This window comes from Budorcas taxicolor, chromosome 25 (assembly GCF_023091745.1).
Source record: "Budorcas taxicolor isolate Tak-1 chromosome 25, Takin1.1, whole genome shotgun sequence".
In the NCBI taxonomy this organism is placed as follows: domain Eukaryota; kingdom Metazoa; phylum Chordata; class Mammalia; order Artiodactyla; family Bovidae; genus Budorcas; species Budorcas taxicolor.
Window position 1 is genome coordinate 39,891,605 of NC_068934.1, and position 20,967 is coordinate 39,912,571.

Sequence of the window (20,967 nt, forward strand, 5' to 3'; positions counted from 1 at the left end):
AGCTTTTTGCATGGCCGTGTCCTTCTCAAAATTTACCATCATCTCAAATGGGTCTCTCTCAGGCTTGCTTTCCCTGGCCACTGCACTCTCACAAGCACAGACCCTGATCCAAAAAGTGACTAGATACATCCCTCCATCAAAACAATAATTATAGTTACCAAAGTGGAAAAGTGGGAGACATAAAAATTGAGAGTTTGAGATTAATATATGTATACACCTTTATTTAATAGATAATCAACAAAGACCTACTGTACAGCACAAGAATTCTGCTCAATAGTCTGTAATATCCTGTATGGGAAAAGAATCTAAGAAACAATGCGTACATGTGTATGTATAAGGGAATTAATTTCCCATACAACTAATATTAATACTATGCTGTAAATCAACTAAACTCCTATATAAATTAAACCCTGAAATTGTTTTAAAAAATGCTTACATGTAGAGACCCATGGACTTCTTTCAACTCGCAGGATTTCAGATATGATGCTGGAGACGGCTGACTGAGTGCAGAAATCCAGACATTATCTGGGGTTGCATTTTCCTGAGCTTTGGTGTCTTTTGCTTCTAGTATCACCTTTGATTTGTCTTTGGAGGATCTAACACAAGGGCTTGGAGACACCAGCTGGGTGTTAGTTGAAGGATGAGAGGGAGGCGCTAGTGGGAGAGTGAAATCCCAGCTCCCTAGCCTTGGGTTGGGGCACGTTTGAGGCACAACTTATATCCCAAGTTCCCTGTGAAAACAGGCGTAGCTTTCCTCTCCATGACTTGCATGATATCAGACTCAGACTGTCTGAACCTTTTTCATGTCCTGCTTCCCCTGAGAGAATTCTCTGGGAATATATATACACACACACACATAGTTTAATTTTGGCTGCACTAGGTCGGCATTGCTGCTCTGGACTTCTCTATTTGCAGCGAGCAGGGGCTACTCTGTAATTTCAGTACACTGGCTTTTCAATCCTGTGCTTCTCTTGATGTAGATCACAGGCTCTAGGGCACTCAGGCCCAGCAGTTGTGGCCCACCAGCTTAGTTGGGCCATTTGCAATCTTCCAAAACCAGGGCATTTGCAACTTGGGCATTTGCAATCTTCCCAAACCAGGACTCAAACACATATCTTAAGCACTGGATCAAAAGGGAAAACACTCTGGAAGGAATTTGAAATAAATCACTTTTTACATGAAACTTGGCACCATGGCCTATTTATGAGGAGCCTGATAGAGGATTCTCCCTGCTTCAGGCAACCTCCTGAGATCAGGACTGATTGAGGCTCTCCTCCCCAGGGTTCCTACAGGATCTTGAAGCTCTCCTGCCATGTGGCATTGTTATCACTTCAGTTTCTGAATCCCACACTAGAGCACAGCTTCCAGAAGGCAGGACTGTCACTTGACTCACTTCTAAGTGTACGTCAATAGATATTGTCTCATTCAGACCCTAATGTCAAGACAAGGCTAACACAAAGATCAGTTATTATGAGTATTAGGTTACAGGTTCGACGACTGTAATCAAACCCTAAATAACATTATCTTAAATGCAATTCAATTTCAATTCTCTGTCATATAATGTTAGCGCAGGTCTCTCCACAGAGATGAGGGCCCACTTGTTTCTTGTCACATCTTCCACTTGTGCTACTTACCTCTGGTCTAACATGGCTGCTCCAGCTCCTGTCATTACATCTGCATTCCATGTAGTGGGATAGAAAAGAATACTTCCATTTAGAATGGAGATATCACCTCTACTCAAATTCCATGAGCTGAAATACCTTCCATGTTCATGGCAAACCTGGGAGTGGTAGGCACACAGAAAGGCAGAGGAATGTGATCCTACTACAGAACATTCATGATAAGTAACAAGGCCCACCTCCCTTCATTCATATCCCTGTATTCATTCTTCTTTGTTTCTCCCCACAGAGCTCTCGGTCTGTTTTTGCCTGCAGATATGGATGTGGATGAGGTTATAAGAGTGGACATGGCCCAGGCTGTAAAATATGGAGAAAACAAGAATAAAGAAGATAAGAAAGTATAAAAATTCAAAATCTAAAGGAAACATGCATATAATCATAATTTTGCATTTACACAATTTAGGTATAATGGTTGATGAATCAATTTATAAAATAAAAAATTAGAGAAATGTTAAACATAAATATACTCACTAAACCCAACAAAATAATAAGGCTATATCACATTAAATACATAGTACTGGGGTCCAGCCCCTGATGGATCCAGGATATCTTCAGAGGGACTGCATAGGTGAGTGAAATTTATTTATTTAGAGATATAGAAGAAGATAAAGAAAGAATTTTGCAGTTAAGAGGAGAGAGGAGAGAAAGAGGCTGATATTCCTTGGTTTACGCAGAAGGCCAATAAAGCCTCAGACAAGAGACTTGCACTGTTCACATAGGCCGCAGGAGCCCTCTTGAATAGCAGAAGGTGCCCCCACCTTGGGCACCTTCTCGAGTGGGTCTTAGAAGCCCAGGCAGGTAGAACTCAGAGGGCCCCTGCGCTCCAAGGAATTAGCCTGAAAAAGAGATAAAGTGAGAAAGAAAGTACGACATGGGGAGGCCAAGCATTGGTGCAAGACCCACAACTTTATTTTCAAAGGGAACTTATATACCCTAAGTTGTACATAGAGAATAATGGAAAATACAAAGTCATGCAGGGTCAACAGACCTGACCCTTATCGAGACCAGACGTTCTTTCTGTATGCCTATCTGTACACACAGGTCTTAGGTGATTTACATAATCTTCTGGCCAGGAGGCCTATTAGCATTTTATGACCCTTTTCTGATAAGGGTCCATCAACCAGAAAACTTATTTTCCCTAAAAGTGTTATTCTTTCTAAAGTCTGGCACCACTCTCAGAAAGTACTAAATAAAGTTACATTCCTATAAGGCAAAGGTGTAGTGAGCTATAACAAGGAAAGAATTTATTAACTCAAAGTTTAATGTTGTTAATATCAAGGCCACTACTTACATTTCAATTATATTAGTTAATGCACTCCTAGGTATACAACGAAAGATATGAAAACTTGGCGGCAAGCATTGGCTTGACAATGAAACCCTTTATCAGTTCTATTCTAATGATTTTCATCCTCGAAAAGCTCTACATTCCTAGAATGTTTTAAGCTTCCCATGCCTCTCACGGTTGGAAAGGTTGTAAACAATCACATAGGTAGTTGTGATTATAGTTCTTTCTATTGTGTAGTAGTTCTTCTTCTCTATTTCTAGAGTTGGGGCAATTGTAGAACTCACCTTGCTTGCTCCCTGTCTCAGGAATCCATTCTCTGCTGTCTGAGATTTGATGTAAAAAACTTCTCTTTCATTTATCTCTTCTGCTCTCAAGTTGTTTGAGACAGGAGGATAAATATGTCCTTTGCTCCTCTATGTCGACCAAAATGGAGATCCCCCTGCAATCAGAACTTTCTGAATACATTGTGAATGCTAGGCAGTGACTTCTGTGCATGGGTGCAGACTAACGAGGGATATTTGTTGGGGCTTTGGGGAGCCTCATCTTGCTGGAGAAACATGAAAATTACCATTAGCATTTCCTATGGGGTATGTTCTGTTCAGTTCAGTCGCTCAGTCATGGCCTGCTCTTTGCAACCCCATGGACTGCAGCACTCGAGGCTTCTCGGTCCTTAACGAACTCTTGGATCTTGCTCAAACACATGCCATTGAGTCGTTGATGCCATCCAACCATCTCACCCTCTGTCATCCTCTTCTCCTCCTGCCTTCAATCTTTCCCAGTAATAGAGTCTTTTCTAATGAGTAAGTTCTTCACATCAGTTGGCCAAATATTGGAGTTTCAGCTTCAGCATTGATCCTTCCAATGAATATTCAGGATTGATTTCCTTTAGCATGGACTTGGATCTCCTTGTAGTCCAAGGGACTCTCTAGAGTCTTGTCCAACACCACAGTTCAAAACCTTCAATTCTTCATTACTCACCATTCTTTATGTCCCAACTGTCACATCCATACATGACAACTGGAAAAATCATAGCTTTGATTATACTGAACTTTTTCAGCAAAGCAATGTCTCTGCTTTTAAAAGTGCTGCTAGGCTTCTCATAGATTTTCTTCAAACAAGCAAGCATCTTTTAATTTCATGGCTAAAGTCATCATCTGCCATGATTTTGGAGCCCCCCCAAATAAAGTCTCTCACTGTTTCCATTATTTCCCCGTCTATTTACCATGAAGTGATGGGACCAAATGCCATGATCTTCATTTTCTGAATGTGGAGTTTAAGCCAGATGTTTCACTCTCCTCTTTCACTTTCATCAAGAGGCTCTTTAGTGTCTCTTCACATTCTGCCATGAGGGTGATATCATCTGTATATCTGAGGTTATTGATATTTCTCCCAATAACCATGATTCCAGCTTGTGCTTAATCCAGTTGGGCATTTCACATGAGGTACTCAGCATATAATTTAAATAAGCAGGGTGACAATATACAGCCTTTAATTACTCATGTCCTGATTTGGAACCAGTCTGCTGTTCCATGTTCAGTTCTAACTGTTGCTTCTTAACCGGCATACAGATTTCTCAGAAGGCAGGTAAGATGGTCTGGTATTCCAATGTCAGTAAGTTTTCCACAGTTTGTTGTGATCCATACTGTCAAAGGCTTTTGCATGGTCAATAAAGCAGAAGTAGGTATATTTGCCAACTAAGGTCCGTCTAGTCAAGGCTATGGTTTTTCCAGCAGTCATGTATGGATGTGAGACTTGGACTGTGAAGAAGGCTGAGCGCCAAAGAAGTGATGCTTTTGAACTGTGGTGCTGGACAAGACTCTTGAGAATCCCTTGGACTGCAAGGAGATCCAACCAGTCCATCCTGAAGGAGATCAGCCCTGGGATTTCTTTGGAAGGAATGATGCTAAAGCTGAAACTCCAGTACGTTAGCCACCTCATGTGAATAGTTGACTCATTGGAAAAGATTCTGATGCTGGGAGGGATTGGGGGCAGGAGAAGAAGGGGACGACAGAGAATGAGATGGCTGGATGGCATTACTGACTCGATGGACGTGAGTCTGAGTGAACTCCGGGAGTTGGTGATGGACAGGGAGGCCTGGCGTGCTGGGATTCATGGGGTCTCAAAGAGTTGGACACCACCGAGCAACTGAACTGAACTGAACTGACTGAGGTATACTTGCGGAATTCTCTTCCTTTTTCTATGATCCAACGGATGATGGCAATTTGATCTCTGGTTCATCTGCCTTTTCTAAATTCAGCTTGAACATATAGAATTTCACAGTTCATGTACTGTTGAAGACTTGCTTGAAGAAATTACTTTGGTAATATGTGAGATGAGTCCAACTGTGTGGTAGCTGAACATTCTTTGAAATCGCCTTTCTTTGGAATTGCAATGAAAACGACCTTTCCAGTCCTGTGGCCACTGCTTAGTTTTCCACATTTGCTAGCATATTAAGTGCAGCACTTTAACAGCATTATCTTTTAGGGTTTGAAATAGCTCAATTGCAATTCCATCACCTCCACTAGCTTTACTCGTAGTGATGCTTCCTAAGACCCTCTTGACTTCACATTTCAGGATGTCTAGCTATAGGTGAGTGATCACACCATCGTGGTTATCTGGGTCATTAATATCCTTTTTGTATAAGTCTTTTATATATTCTTCAACTTCTTAATATATTCTGCTTCTCTTAGGTCCATGCCATTTCTGTCTTTTATTTGGCCCATCTTTGCATGAAATGATCCTTCCCTACCTCTAATTTTCTTGAGCAGTTCCCTGGTCTTTCCCATTTTATTGTGTTCCTCTATATTTTTGCACTGATCACTTAGGAAGGCTTTTTTAAAATCTGTTGTTGCTATCTTTGGAACTCTGCATTCAGAATGGTATGCGGTTCTTTTCTCTTTTGCTATTTGCTTCTCTTCTTTTCTAAGTTATTTCTAAGGCATCCTCAGACAACCATTTTGCCTTTTTGCATTTCATTCTCTTGGGGATGGTCTTGATGAGGTACATACAGATCAAAAAACGAAGATCACTGCATCCAGATCCATTATTTCATGGAAAATACATGGATAAACAATGAAAGCAGTGACAGACTTTATTTCCCTGGGTGCCAAAATCACTTCAGATGGTGACTGCAGCTGTGAAAAAAAAAAAAAAAAACCACTTGGTCCTTGGAAGAAAAGCTATGAAAAACTTTGACAGCATACTAAAAAGCAGAGACATTACTTTACCAGCAAAGGTCTGTATCATCAAACCTATGGTTTTTCCAGAAGTCATGATTGGATGTGAGAGTTGGACTATAAAGAAAGTTGAGCACCAAAGAATTGATGCTTTTGAACTGTGGTGTTGGACAAGACTCTTGAGAGTCCCTTGGACTGCAAGGAGATCTAACCTGTCCATCCTAAAGGAAATCAGTCCTGAATATTCATTGGAAGGACAGATGATGAAGCTTAACCAACCACCATTACTTTGGGCAATTGATGTGTAGAACTAACTCATTATAAAAGACCCTGATGCTGGGAAAAATTAAAGGCAGGAGGAAAAGGGGAAGACGAAGGCAATATTGTTGGGTGGCATCATCAACTTGATGAACATGAGTTTGAGCAAGCTCTGGGAGTTGGTGATGGACAGGGACCTGGCATGCTGCACCCCATGATATAGCAAAGAGTTGGACATGACTGAGAGACTGAACTGAACTCATGTACAGAGGACAATCAGGGATCAGGCAGAAGTCTTTAAGGAAGGAGGAAGGAAGAATTCCTGGATAACTGACAATTTTGGGTCAGCAGGCCATTTGAAGCTGTAGAAGCTGTAGGGAAGCAATTCTATACCAGGTGGAGAAAATGGTAAGAGAAAGGCAGGGTGGCAGTGCTGGGATTTCCCAGAGGACAAGATCCCTGTTCTACTAAACTTTATCAGTGGTCAATATTGTTAGGTGTTTGGAAACATGAGTTTTTGTTTTGGAAGTGGTAGAGCAATATTCAATGGAAGAACTGATGCTGAAGATGAAGCTCCAACACTTAGGCCAATGATGTGAAGACCCAGCTCATTGGAAGAGACCCTGATGCTGGGAAAGATTGTGGGCAGAAGGAGAGGAAATAAAAGAATGAGATTGTGAGATGGCATCAACGACTTAAAGGACATGACTTTGAAGAAACTCCACGAAATAGTGAAAGACAGGGAAGCCTGCTTTGTTGCCGAACATGTAATCACAAAGAGTCAGACATGACTTAGCAACTGAACAATATGAATGAGGATACAGAGTCCACTGAAGGCTCTGGTCCTGGTTGGAGTGGAGAAAGATTTAAGTGGAAGGGGAGGCTTCCCATCCTCTGGCACAGGTCCTTGAATCCAAGGCAAGGAGCACAAGATTTTGAATGTGTTACCAAACATTGTTTTCTGAAAAAAACAAAAAAAAACTGTTTTCTGCAGGAGAGAGAGCTTTGCCTGAGTTTGTTCTCTGGATTTTACTGAGGGATTTAAAAAGGATCGGGGTCTGGCTGAGACTGCAAAGAGCAGGTGACCAGCTGCTGGAGGGCGAGGCTTGTGGTAGACATTTGGCACTAAGTGGAAAATGAATCCAGAAAAAGTGTCCCTTCTGGCGTGTACACGCCAATGTATCATATTATTTCAGCAGATCACTTTAATGTTGTTTTGGGGCAAGCTAGAAATGTAGGGTGGGTGGTTAGCTTTTCTCCATTCCTGTTGGTATTTAGATGACTAAATGTCTGGTTACTTCATTGCATGGTTGGAATCATGCTTGGGAAAGAAAACTAGATCAGCTCCACACATATTTCATCCTTAAACAGCAATCATAGGAAGGTTTCTAAGGCAACGGTAGGTAATTTAAACATGAGGGGACAAATGGGTGAGAGGGTAACAGGCAGGAATGCCAGGGGTCTCCAAATGGAGGAAATAGCCTGCAAGTGTCAGACATTTTTATCTCTCTTAAGCAGCAGGAGGAAACAAACTGGCGATATTTTTTCCTTCTCTATACAAATTTAAAAGGAGGTTTCTCTTAAAATACTCTGTTGCCATAATGACACCTGATTTCACCTGAATTTAACTATTCTCAAACCTAGAGATAACCAATGCCTTTTTCTTATGGAAATGTTTATCTTAAGCTATGCTAATGTACTATGCATTTGTTCCAAACTCTGTTAGTTCTGCCTTTTGGCTCAGAACCTACTTGACAAACAAGTATGTTATATTCAGATATTGTTACTCTAATCTATGTAAATGAAACTATTTGTATGGTGATCTGCCCTTCTTCAAGATTCAAGTTAATCATTTTATGGGCCAAGATGAACCATTTGGTGCCAAGATTATCACAGAATGCATCTTATGGGTGAGGGGCCTGGTGCCATTCTGAGTTTTAAGACATTCTTTTCTTTTATTAACAGACTGCTAGTGACTATATAACAACCAGCTGAAGATTAGCAGGCAGGCACTCTTTCTGCCCCCTTCTGATGCCTATGTCAGAAGCTTTCTCTATCTCCTTTATGCGTTAATAAAACTTTTTATTATACAAAAGCTCTGAGCCATCAAGCCTCGTCTCTGGCCCCAGATTGAATTCTTCTCCTTTGGAGCCAAGAATCCTAGCGTCATGGTTCCTAGCTATGAAAAGAAGCCATCACAGCTACTTATTGCTACGCTGGAGATGTGGGAAAGGGAAAAGAGACCAAAAGCCTTACAACTCGCCTTGCAGTGTGATTTCAGACTAGAAGTAGTTAACAAAGAAAGGCTGACTGGTAAGGCTGAGGATGGGAGTAATCTGAGCCAGTAATCATTAGCTCTTGTGGGAGCCCAGAAAACAGAAGCATCAGCTCAGTCAGAGTTTTCTGTCATGGTTCAGAGATAGATGTCATTTGGCTTGAATCAATATTTAGCCTTGGGGATGGCAGCCGTAACCTCTAAATAGAAGATTTCCTTCTCCCCAGGTGGCAGAATAATTCATATTTGTTCCAGACTCAGGAACCCAGAAAGCCCTCTTGGGGCCACTTGTTCTTAGCAGGCACACATGCAATCTGAAAGGTGGAACTATCATCATGGTGCCCAATTTCCAGATGAGAAAACTGAGGTTAAGGGACTTTATCAAGCTCACACAGCCAAGTATGTGAAAGGGCAAGCACAAACCCAGAGTAACAGTCCTCAAATTGTGTGTTTTTGCTCCACACCCACTGGGAGTGGTGGGTGGTCATCTGGCACCAATGCTTATGCAGAAGCAAGAAGTATTCAGGCTTAAATTGAAGTAAGTAAGGAAAACCAATAGAACATTCAGCCTTGACCTAAATCAAATCCCTTATGATTTTATAGTGGAGATGAAAAATAGATTCAAGAGATTAGGTCTGGAAGCCTGAAGAACTAGGATGGAGGTTTGTTACACTACAGGGGAGGTGGTTACCACAACCATCCCCAGGAAAAACAAATGAGAGAAGGAAAAGGGGTTGCCTGAGGAGGCCTTAAAAACAGCTGAGAAAATAAGAGAAGTAAAAGGTAAAGGAGAAAGGGAAAGATATACTCAATGGAATGCAGACTTCCAGTGAATAGCAAGGAGAGATAAGAAAGGCTTCATAAGTGCACACGGCAAAAATAAGAGGAAAATAATAGAATTGTAAAGAATATAGATCGCTTCAGGAAAATTGGACCTACCAGAGGAACACTTAATGCAAGAATGGGCACAATAAAGGACAGAAAAGTCAAAGACATAACAGAAGCAGATGAGATTAAGAAGAGGTAGCAAGAATGCACAGAACTGTACAAAAATGGTCATTATGACTGGGATAAGGATGATGCTTGGGTCACTCATGTAAAGCCAGATATACTGGAGTATGAAGTCAAGTGGGCCTTAGGAAGCATCACTACAAACAATGTTAGGAGAGCTGATGGAATTCCAGATGAGCTATTTAAAAATCCTAAAGAATGAGGCTGTAAAAGTGCTGCATTCAATATGTCAGCAAATTTGGAAAACTCAGCAGTGGCCACAGTGCTGGAAAAGGTCAGTTTTCATTCCAATCCAAATGAAAGGCAATTCCAAAGAAAGTTCAACCTATCATGCAATTGCTCTCATCTCACTTGCTAACGAAGTAATGCTCAAAATCCTTCAAATTAAGCTTCAGTGCTACATGAAATGAGCTCTTTGAGATGTACAAACTGGTTTGAGGAACATGAGATCAAATTTCAACATCCATCGGATCATAGAGAAAACAAGGGAATCCCAGAAAACATTTCCATCTGCTTAACTGACTATGCAGTACTTGGATGCAATCTCTAAAACGACAGAATGATCTCTGTTCGTCTCCAAGGCAAACCATTCAATATCACAGTTATCCAAGTCTATGCCCCAACCACTAATGCTGAAGAGGCTGAAGTTGACTGGTTTTATGAAGACCCACAAGACCTTTTAGAACTAACACCCAAAAAAGATGTCCTTTTCATTATAGGGGACTGGAATGCAAAAGTCGGAAGTCAAGAAACACATGGAATAACAGGCAAATTTGGCCTTGGAGTACGGAATGAAGCAGGGCAAAGACTAATAGAGTTTTGCCAAGAAAATGCACTGCTCATAGCAAACACCCTGTTCCAACAACACAAGAGAAGACTCTACACATGGACATCACCAGATGGTTAACACTGAAATCAGATTGATTATATTCTTTGCAGTCAAAGATGGAGAAGCTCTATACAGTCAACAAAAACAAGACCAGGAGCTGACTGTGGCTCAGATCATGAACTCCTTTTTACCAAATTCAGACTCAAATTGAAGAAAATAGGGAAAACCGCTAAGTCACTCATGTATGACCTAAATCAAATCCCTTATGATTTTACAGTGGAAGTGAGAAATAGATTTAAGAGCCTAGATCTGATAGATAGAGTGCCTGATGAACTATGAAATGAGGTTCGTGACATTGTACAGGAGACAGGGATCAAGACCATCCCCATGGAAAAGAAATGCAAAAAAGGAAAATGGCTTTCTGGGGAGGCCTTACAAACAGCTGTGAAAAGAAGAGAAGCCAAAAGCAAAAGAGAAAAGGAAAGATATAAGCATCTGAATGCAGAGTTCCAAAGAATAGCAAGAAGAGATAAGAAAGCCTTCTTCAGTGATCAATGCAAAGAAATAGAGGAAAACAACAGAATGGGAAAAACTAGACATCTCTTTAAGAAAATTAGAGATACCAAGGGAACATTTCATGCAAAGATGGGCTTGATAAAGGACAGAAATGGTATGGACCTAAGAGAAGTAGAAGATATTAAGAAGAGGTGGGAAGAATACATGGAAGAACTGTACAAAAAAGATCTTCACGACCCAGATAATCATGATGATGTGATCACTCATCTAGTGCCAGACATGTTGGAATGTGAAGTCAAGTGGGCCTTAGAAAGCATCACTACGAACAAAGCTAGTGGAGGTGATGGAATTCCAGTTGAGCTGTTTCAAATCCTGAAAGATGATGCTGTGAAAGTGCTACACTCAATATGCCAGCAAATTTGGAAAACTCAGCAGTGGGCACAGGACTGGAAAAGGTCAGTTTTCATTCCAATCCCAAAGAAAGGCAGTGCCAGAGAATTCTCAAACTACTGCACAATTCCACTCATCTCACATGCTAGTAAAGTAATGCTCAAAATTCTCCAAGCCAGGCTTCAGCAATACGTGAACCGTGAACTCCCTGATGTTCAAGCTGGTTTTAGAAAAGGCAGAGGAACCAGAGATCAAATTGCCAACATCCACTGGATCATCAAAAAAGCAAGAGATTTTCAGAAAAACATCTATTTCTGCTTTATAGACTATGCCAAAGCCTTTGACTGTGTGGATCACAATAAACTGTGGAAAATTCTGAAAGAGATGGGAATACCAGACCACCTAATCTGCCTCTTGAGAAATCTGTATGCAGGTCAGGAAGCAACAGTTAGAACTGGACATGAAACAACAGACTGGTTCTAAATAGGAAAATGAGTACGTCAAGGCGGTATATTGTCATCCTGTTTATTTAACTTCTATGCAGAGTACATCATGAGAAATGCTGGACTGGAAGAAACACAAGCTGGAATAAAGATTGCCAGGAGAAATATCAATCACCTCAGATATGCACATGACACCATCCTTATGGCAGAAAGTGAAGAGGAGCTAAAAAGCCTCTTGATGAAGGTGAAAGAGGAGAGCAAAAAAGTTGGCTTAAAGCTCAACATTCAGAAAACGAAGATCATGGCATCTGGTCCCATCACTTCATGGCAAATATATGGGGAAACAGTGTCAGACTTTATTTTTGGGAGCTCAAAATCACTGCAGATGGTGACTGCAGCCATGAAATTAAAAGACGCTTACTCCTTGGAAGAAAAGTTATGACCAACCTAGATAGTGTATTCAAAAGCAGAGACATTACTTTGCTGACTAAGGTCCGTCTAGTCAAGGCTATGGTTTTTCCTGTGGTCATGTATGGATGTGAGAGTTGGACTGTGAAGAAGGCTGAGCGCCAAAGAATTGATGCTTTTGAACTGTGGTGTTGGAGAAGACTCTTGAGAGTCCCTTGGACCACAAGGAGATCCAACCAGTCCATTCTGAAGGAGATCAACCCTGGGATTTCTTTGGAAGGAATGATGCTAAAGCTGAAGCTCCAGTACTTTGGCCACCTCATGTGAAAAGTTGACTCATTGGAAAAGACTTAGATTTTGGGAGGGATTGGGGGCAGGAGGAGAAGGGGACGACCGAGGATGAGATGGCTGGATGGCATCATGGACGCGATGGACTTAAGTGTGAGTGAACTCCGGGAGATGGTGATGGACAGGGAGGCCTGGTGTGCTGTGATTCATGGGGCTGCAAAGAGTTGGACACGACTGAGCGACTGAACTGAACTGAACTGACTATGCTAAAGCCTTACACTGTGTGGACCGCAACAAACTGGAAAATTCTTAAGGAAATGGGAGTACCAGATCTCCTTACCTGTCTCCTGAAAAGTCTGTATGTATGTCAAAAAAAGGCAGTTACAATCAGACACAGAAAAACTGAAAGATTTAAAAGTGGGAAAGAAGCGTGACAACATTTACATTGTCACTCAGGTTACTTAACTTCTATATAGGATACACCATTCGATATGCAGGACTGCATAAATCCCAAGCTGGAATGAAGATTGCTGGGAGAAATATCAACATTCACAGATCTGAAGATGACACTGCCCTAATGGCAGAAAGCAAAGAACTAAAGAGACTCTTAAAGAGGATAGGAGATGCAAAAACTGACTTAAAACTCAACATTCAAAAAAACTATTCACAAAAATATATTCAACATTCAGGGCATCTGGTTCCATCACATCATGGCATATAGACGAGGGAAAAGTAGAAACCGTGGCAGATTTTATTTTCTTGGGCTCCAAAACAACTGTGGACCTTGACTGCAGCCGCAAAGTTAAAAGACACTTGCTCCTTGGAAGAAAGAAAGGCTATGAAAAACCTGCACAGTGTATTAAAAAGCAAAGCCTCACTTGGCTACAGAGGTCTGTAGTGTCAAAGCTATGATTTTCCAGTAATCATGTACAGATGTGCAATCTGGACCATACGAAAGGGTGAATGCCAAAGAACTGAGCTTTTGAACAGTGGTGCTTGAGAAGATTCTTGAGAGTCCCTTATACAACAAGGAGATCAAACCAGTCAATCTGAAAGGAAATCAACATGTGACCCCTTCTGGCTCAGCTGAGGCATCTACTAAGGGCCTCCAGGTGGAAAGAACAGATGCTTCCACTGAAAAAGTGCCTAACTATGGCAGATACAAGCAAATAGTTTGTAGCTCCACCCCTGGAGGAAGCTCAGAAAGGCTGAAGGCTCTGTGTACCCTGAGACCCCCGATACATGCGTTGCATTCTCCCCAGCAGCATTGGAGGCAAGGAAGGGGCATTCTGGGCCCTGGATGATGGGATGGCTCTGGGATCCACTGGGGCCACCACTTATCAAGTAGGACTGGAAAGGACAGACCAGGCATATGTGGCAGAGAGCTGGTGACTGGGTGTGGGGCAAAAGGGAACCAGCTCTGCATGAAGCACCTCACCCAAAATCCCCTGGAGGAGAAGCCCAGTGATAAGATCATCTGAGATGGGACAAAGAGAGTTTACTTCATTATCCCTTATAATTCCTCTGAATGAGGGGGTGGTGGAGTTGGTGGGTCATCACAAGTTCTTCCATGGCCTAGATCATCTGCTAGTTGCTATCCTTGGGTCTGCCTCTCCCCAGCTTCAGTCATGTAGTTATGGAGGAAATTGACAATCATGTTCTGAGGGGTCAGGGCCAAAGATCATGTAAAGCCAGTCATAAGACCTCATGTCCCTGCCTGGATGGCTGATCTGGGGCTATACATGTGATCTGAGGTGGGTCATTCATAGAACACCCTTGAACTCTGATGTCTGCAAACATCTTTCCTTACTAGGTGATGACTTCAGGATTTAAAACCCTAGGTCAGGTAGCTTGAACTCCTTCACTAGGTGTAGAAGCCTTAAGGAAGAAAGTTGCCAGGCTAAGACCATCAAAGAAGACTGAACGGAAAGAGGGAGGGTGAGAGAGAATTGATGACTTCTGGTTTCTTGGGTCCAATCACTGAGATATTTGTATTTGCTCTGATTCTTGCATCCTGGATTCACAGAATCATTTCAATGAGTTGCCCCTTTCCTTGAAGCCAGTTGGAGTAAGGCTCCTCTCAATTTTGATTCAGACTTGTTTCTAGATCCTTCACTCCCAGACACAAACAGAGGCAACATTTGTTTCAGCACCATTAAGAGTGAAACCCTTTATTCTTTACTGAGAATAGGGTGTACAGACCACCAAATACAGTTCACCAGCATCCTGGGCAGGAGTGCCCAATGTGTGAGAGAGTGTGTGTTAGGAGCAGCCTTACTGATTCCTGAAAAACTCCAAGAATCTACACTGCCTGTGCCAGGCCAATCCTGTCATTTCCTCGATCATAAACCAAGAAGTACTGCCTCAAGAAGACGTCATCCAGGATCCAGATATTTGTAGATGGACTCAATTTGCTCTCTTTAAAAGTGGTATAGCAGTGGCCTCTAGAATCCTGGGGGAGTCAGGGATACACACCAGTCAGCATGAGCCCTTACTGATGACTCCCCCCAATATCCATACCCAGCTCAATTCTTTGTTTTATTTCCCTCTTTTGGTAAGTATCAAGGTGTTTTCTCAGCAGCAGGGGATATGAGAGTTTATCCAAAACCAGATAGGTCCAAGACATGAGGTTGCCATGAGGAAGGATGTGAGGGAGGGGAGGACTGGGAGTTGGGGAAACAGAGAAATGAAAAACCACAAAGTCCTACTGTAGAGAGTAAGGAACTATATTCAATATTCAGTGATAAACCACATGAAAAAGAATAAGAAAAAAGTATACTTTTTGTGTGTATAACTGAGTTACATTGCTGTTCAGCAGAACTTAATGCACCAATGAAGATTAGCCACACTTCAATATAATTATTTAGAAAAGAACAAGTGTGCCCATAGCTCTCCTCACTCCCTGTTTCTTTCCTTCTGACTCCTGCTCTTTGTTTTCTCCGCAGAGAATGCTGGTTCTCCTCCTGTGTCCCCACAATCTGTACTTTATTATCAAACTCTATTTTGTATTGGAGTATAGCTGATTAACAAAATTCTGAGTTTCAGGTGGCTAGTAAAGGGGTTCAGCCATATGTATCCGGGTATCCTGGTCCCAAAGACACCCCTCCCATCCAGGCTGTCATATAACTGAGGGGAGTTCCCTGTGCTACAAAGTAACTCGTTGGTTATCCATCTTAAATAGAGCAGTGCCCACAACACGCTCTTGAAGACTTGACTCAGCAAATCTGAGAAGCCTCCTTCGGCCCACACTCACCCTCTCTGGCCACTCCAGGCTTGGCTGGGTAAGGTACTCTGTTTCCCCATCTGCACTGGTCAGTCTGTAGCCCTCATCACACCTGGTAAGTACCCAGTGCCCCAGTGCAGAGCACCTTGAGATGCAATTTGCATGGAATCCAGTGCAGTTCTGCCTAGGACCAAGCAACCCCCCCATATGGCTCAATGAGTTTGTGGATTTAGAATCCCTGAAATTCCCTCTCTTCCTCAAAGCCTTCTTAGAGCCCATCAGCCTGCTTTGAACTCTCGCAGGGAGCTGACATGAAGCCTCCACCCTGTACCGGGGCTGAGCAGTCACTGGGCACCCTTTATTCACATTACCATCCAACCTCCCCACAGAGGGGTCAGGTACCCCAACTCACAAAGGAGGCACCTAGCAAGAGCAAGGGGAAGATCCAGCTGAGAACCAGGCTGACCATGTAATTTATCATCCAAACCAGGAAAACTTTGAGAAAGGAAGGGAGACTGTTAACTTATGCTGGGACATCACACTTGGACTGTCCTCAGCCATTCTCCTTGTAACATGGCCTATTTCAGGGACTGCTAGTGCTGAATTTCATGTTCATGCACCTCTGGGTTCAGATTGAATTGAAGCTCTTTGAGGACTGAGGACCTTAGTATTCCCCTCTGCCTGACTCCCACCATGCCATATGGTGTGGTATCTCCACATTTATTTCAGGAAGATCAGTGTCCCACAGAGCCCTTTACTTTCAAGTGATTGGTTTTGTGGGAGGCATTGGCCCAGCCACAGGGCTCAGCAGCATCTGCAATGGTGTGAGATGGCCTCCAGAGGGCGCCCTCCTCCCAGCAGCAGCCCAAGGGTTCCTACAAGCTCCAGTTTGAGAACCAACCCTCAATACTGTCCCCTCACCTTGAGAATGTAGGGTCAAACTGGCACTGGGTATTTGATGCCATTCATGGTGAAGATAACAGAGGGAAGGGTATTGACCACAGAACAATAAACTTAGTGCTGTTAGAGAGAGAGGGTGAGAAGTTAGCCCTGGAGTTCCTTGTTGTGGTTGGAGACTGGGAATGACCCTGGGGCATGACCCTTCACCTTGGAACCCCGTAGCCTTCTGTATGTTATTGACCAGTCTTCCTGGGCCTTCGATATATGATGTCCCAGTGTCCACAAGGGCCTCACAGCCGTCAGAAGCAATAACCTTTCTTTTCACAGAGATGCTGAGAGACGATGGAAGAAAGAGGGCATCAAGGTCACTCAGATTCTCCCCAGAATTGCCCCCTTCCCGACTGTCTCCTAAACAGCGCTTGGTCTCTTGCCCTCTTTTCCTTTGCTCTTGACACAGCGCCTTTCTTGACATCCTCGAATGCAGTACTTGAATACACCAGGATATTTTGTACCTTGACACAAGCTGGTCTTCCTTCCTAGAAGACGCCACTCCACTTTGACTAGCAAATTTCTTCTCATCTTCCAGATTCCACCTTAATTGTATTGTTTTGGGGAAGTCTTTCCCCCGTGTTTATCAGACTCCTGTCTTGGTCTCTCTCTGTAGATCCTTACTCATGTCTGCTGCTGTTGCTGCTGCTAACTCACTTCAGTCGTGTCTGACTCTAGGAGAACTCAGAGAGGGCAGGCCACCAGGCACTGCCATCCCTGGGATTTTCCAGGCAGGAGTACTGAACTGGGATGCCATTGCTTTCTCCTCATGTCTAGCATGTACCAAAGTCACAATTCACTATGTGGATGAGTCACTTCATGTACATCTGCCTTCTTAGATGTGAGGGCGAGTTTTATTCTCCTTGCCTCCCTAAAGTGCCTGGCACACAGTGATTGCTCAATGCTTATCTGTTCAATGAGTGAATGAAGACTGAGAAAACAATAAGAAACATTCAGAGAGCTGTATCTGGTGGGGAACAAATAACGGGTCGCACACAGAGTGAAGATGGAGATTCACGAGGGCAGCAGATTCTCATAGAAGGGGGAGAGAGGGGCTCCTCTGGGAGAGGGTGTCTGCCAGCACTGCTCCTACAACTAGCTCAGACCCTGAGACCCTGACCAGGAAATACCTGACTAGTTCACAGAAACTTCAAAGGATGGGTCAGCTTTTGTCTGAGGGTATCACACAGAATCCTGTCAATTATGCCTCTTGTCCTCAGGTCACTCCTGGATCCCATCTTCCTGATCCTCTGTTATAGCCCCTGTCCCACAGTGTGCCCAAGAACGTGGAATGTCTTTTTTATTAGTTGCTTTCAGGTCTTAAGACTGCAGCCAACCTCTCTCCACTGTTGGGTAGTTCCTCCCTAAGACCAGTTTTCCCCATTTTCTCACTGTCCCTGTTTTTAAAATGACATTTATCTGTACTGAGAACTTCCTGTGTCCTAGGTAGCCTTGGACAATCAGTCATCTTATCATAACTCTTTTCAGGCTGGAGAAATTCTCCCTGATTCTCTGGTCACCACATTGTACAGTCCTCTAACCATGCTCTCCACCTCAAAGGGCAGTACTTGTAGCCCTCTCCCAGCTGCACAGACCTCTCTGGACCCTTTTAGGACCCTCTTCAGAGCCTTTCTCAGAAGCCCTGGGTACTATGGACCCATGGGTTGTTTGCATATTTATGTGCTTGTGCGTTTGTTTGTATGTGTGTTTGTATGTGTCTCTGTGTGTGCTTGTGTGTCTCTGACTAGCTATGCATGTTTTCATATGTCTCTGTGAAGGTTTATATGTGTCTGCTTGTGTATTTCCATGTGTCTGTGTGTCTGTCTGTGTCGTTTTGGTTGTGTATATGCCTGTGTGACTGTGTGTCTGAGAATGTATTTGCGTGTGTCTGCCTGTGTCCGTGTACAGTAGTGGGAGCATCACTGGGCTGACCCTCAGAGGGAGAGGCTTACCGGTCCATGTGTACACTCCAGTCGCCTGCTTGGATCAATGGTACCCAGTTGAGCTCTCCCTTGTAGTAGCGGTGGTCCACCCCACCAAACATCACCACACTGCCCTCCTGCTTGTCTCTGTAGAGAGAAGAGAGGGTGGGATCCTTGGAGGACAGTAACAACAGCACTGTCTGAGAGCTGTGCTTGTCCACCCATCAAGGCCCTAATAAGATCCCCATGTACAGATGCAGAAATAGGGTCTAGGAGAGATTGAGATCCAGACTGAGGTCTGTTACTGGCTAATGAGTGGCAGAGAAGAGGTTAGAAGTTAAATCACTTGTCTGGGCTCCACCCACTATGTCTTCTGAAGATGCCCTGGATCTCCTGTGACCTGAGTGCTCAGACACCCTCAGAGGACAGGGTGCTGAAGTGTTTGGGCTTTCCCCTTGTCTACCTTGTCATTTTTCAGGAAAATCAAGGCCTGGGAGTTCTAAGGGCATGGGTTCAGGTCACCCAGAGTTGGCTTCACTGGCCTGTGACCTCTACTGTCCAAAGGGTCCCACACTCAGAAGGGACCCCACCCCTGCTCTCCCTGTCTGGAAATGCCTACTATTTCTTGAACAAGGGGTCCCACACTTTTGTGTCCCACACTTTCATTTCTCACTGGCTCCACAAATTGGTTAGATGGTCCTGGGCTCCCAGTGAAATGCTAATAAGGAAGGAAAGAATCCACCATCCTTCCCCTTCCTTACTGATCAAATTCATAAGCAAATCCTAATGCCTTTTCCTACAACTTGTTTCCTGTTGCCTTCCATTAGCCTTCCTCCTCACTCATCCCCCCTAGACCAAGTTACTGGTTTTGAGCCCAGGAGTAGGGTTGTGTTCCAATAAAATTTTATTTATAAAAGCCAGTAGTGATGCCAGGTAGGGCCCGAGGGCCATAGTTATCCTGGGTTAGATTATCTCTCAGGATACTTCTTTATCAAGTGTTCTATAATTTTCATGCAACTGAAAGCAACTTACAGTTTATTTGGAGAAAGTGATTGTCCATCTCAGACTTACTTGCTCAAGTAGAAGGCAAAAACAGGCTCAGAAATGGCACCTTGATTCTTCAGCTTGTCAAAGATGGGGATGGCTCCAGAGAAGGATTTGTTGGGATAGTTCAAGCCCAAGACACCATCATAAGTTCTCCCTTCAAACCTGTATTCTGCCACGCTTAGACCAAATGGCTGATCAGTACTTACAAGGTCCCCAATCTGTGGGAGAGAAGAGTGATCACACTTACAGATATGTGAAGAGGAGCTAGGACTGTCTTGGGATACATTGCCATTAGATCCTTAGAGAAGAATTGAGGCTGGGCTCTGTCTTCGGCGGCCCACAGACAGTTAGACCAATCTGGGAGGGGAATCTGGGTTCCCTTTAGAGAGGGTATGAATTTTAAAACATCTGCCCCTCTGAAAAACACCACCTGAGTGAGTCAAATTGGCCTCATGGCTTCTGTACAGGTGGGGCAACCAAGAGTCAGGCCAGGTCCCATTGGTGCCACCTTACGGACAAAACCATCAAGAGCAAGATGGCCTTCTCTTTGGCATCCTTGTGACCTAATGACAGGAATGGACTGCATTCTCTGTAAAGTACTGTGGATTCTGCATCTGTCCAGGAAGACAGAAGCTGAAAACACAATCTTGCTTCTGGTGTCTATGAAATTACTGCCTGAGGATTTCACTTTTGGGGATACGTGCATATTTCTGTGAGTGTGTATGAGAGAGAAAGAGAGAAAGGGGAACTACTCAGGTATTTTGGGGGAGGCAGGCAATAGGTTTATTAGACTCTCAAGGGTCCTCTAGAGTGAGAACTCATTTATCAGGCCCCTTGACTTCTCAGGCCACCAGTTTCCCACTCTGGATACCTGAAGCCCTTGACTGCCCCCAAGGTCCCCAGATCAGTTTTCTCTTGTCCCCAAACACCCCACAGCAACTTCAGCCCTGAAAAGCCAGCCTAACTCCTCCTTTTACCACAAGTGTGCCCTCAGCAAGGCCCTTGCTGTGTGCACCTCAGTTTCCTCTTATGTCTCATGAGCTAATCAGAGTAACTGCTGTGTGCGGTTGTTGCAGGATTAAACCAGTTACCACCTGAAAGTGCCTGAAACAGTCTGTGAATATAAAACTGGGTGCTTTTATCCCTTCTTCTTGCTCCCAGCAAAATGAACCTTGAACTGCTCATGGGCAGAGGAGCTGCAAGTCCACACCTCAAGCCACTCTCTGGGTTAGCTAATTTGTTTACTCCTGTGTCACTACAGGCGCTGCC

The 20,967-nt window shown here is 43.5% G+C and overlaps 1 pseudogene; it reads right to left on the reverse strand.

Moving 5' to 3' along the window:
• The window catches only part of LOC128068989 (pregnancy-associated glycoprotein 1-like), a 35,654-nt pseudogene that overhangs the window by 11,596 nt on the left and 3,091 nt on the right, over nucleotides 1–20,967 (reverse strand).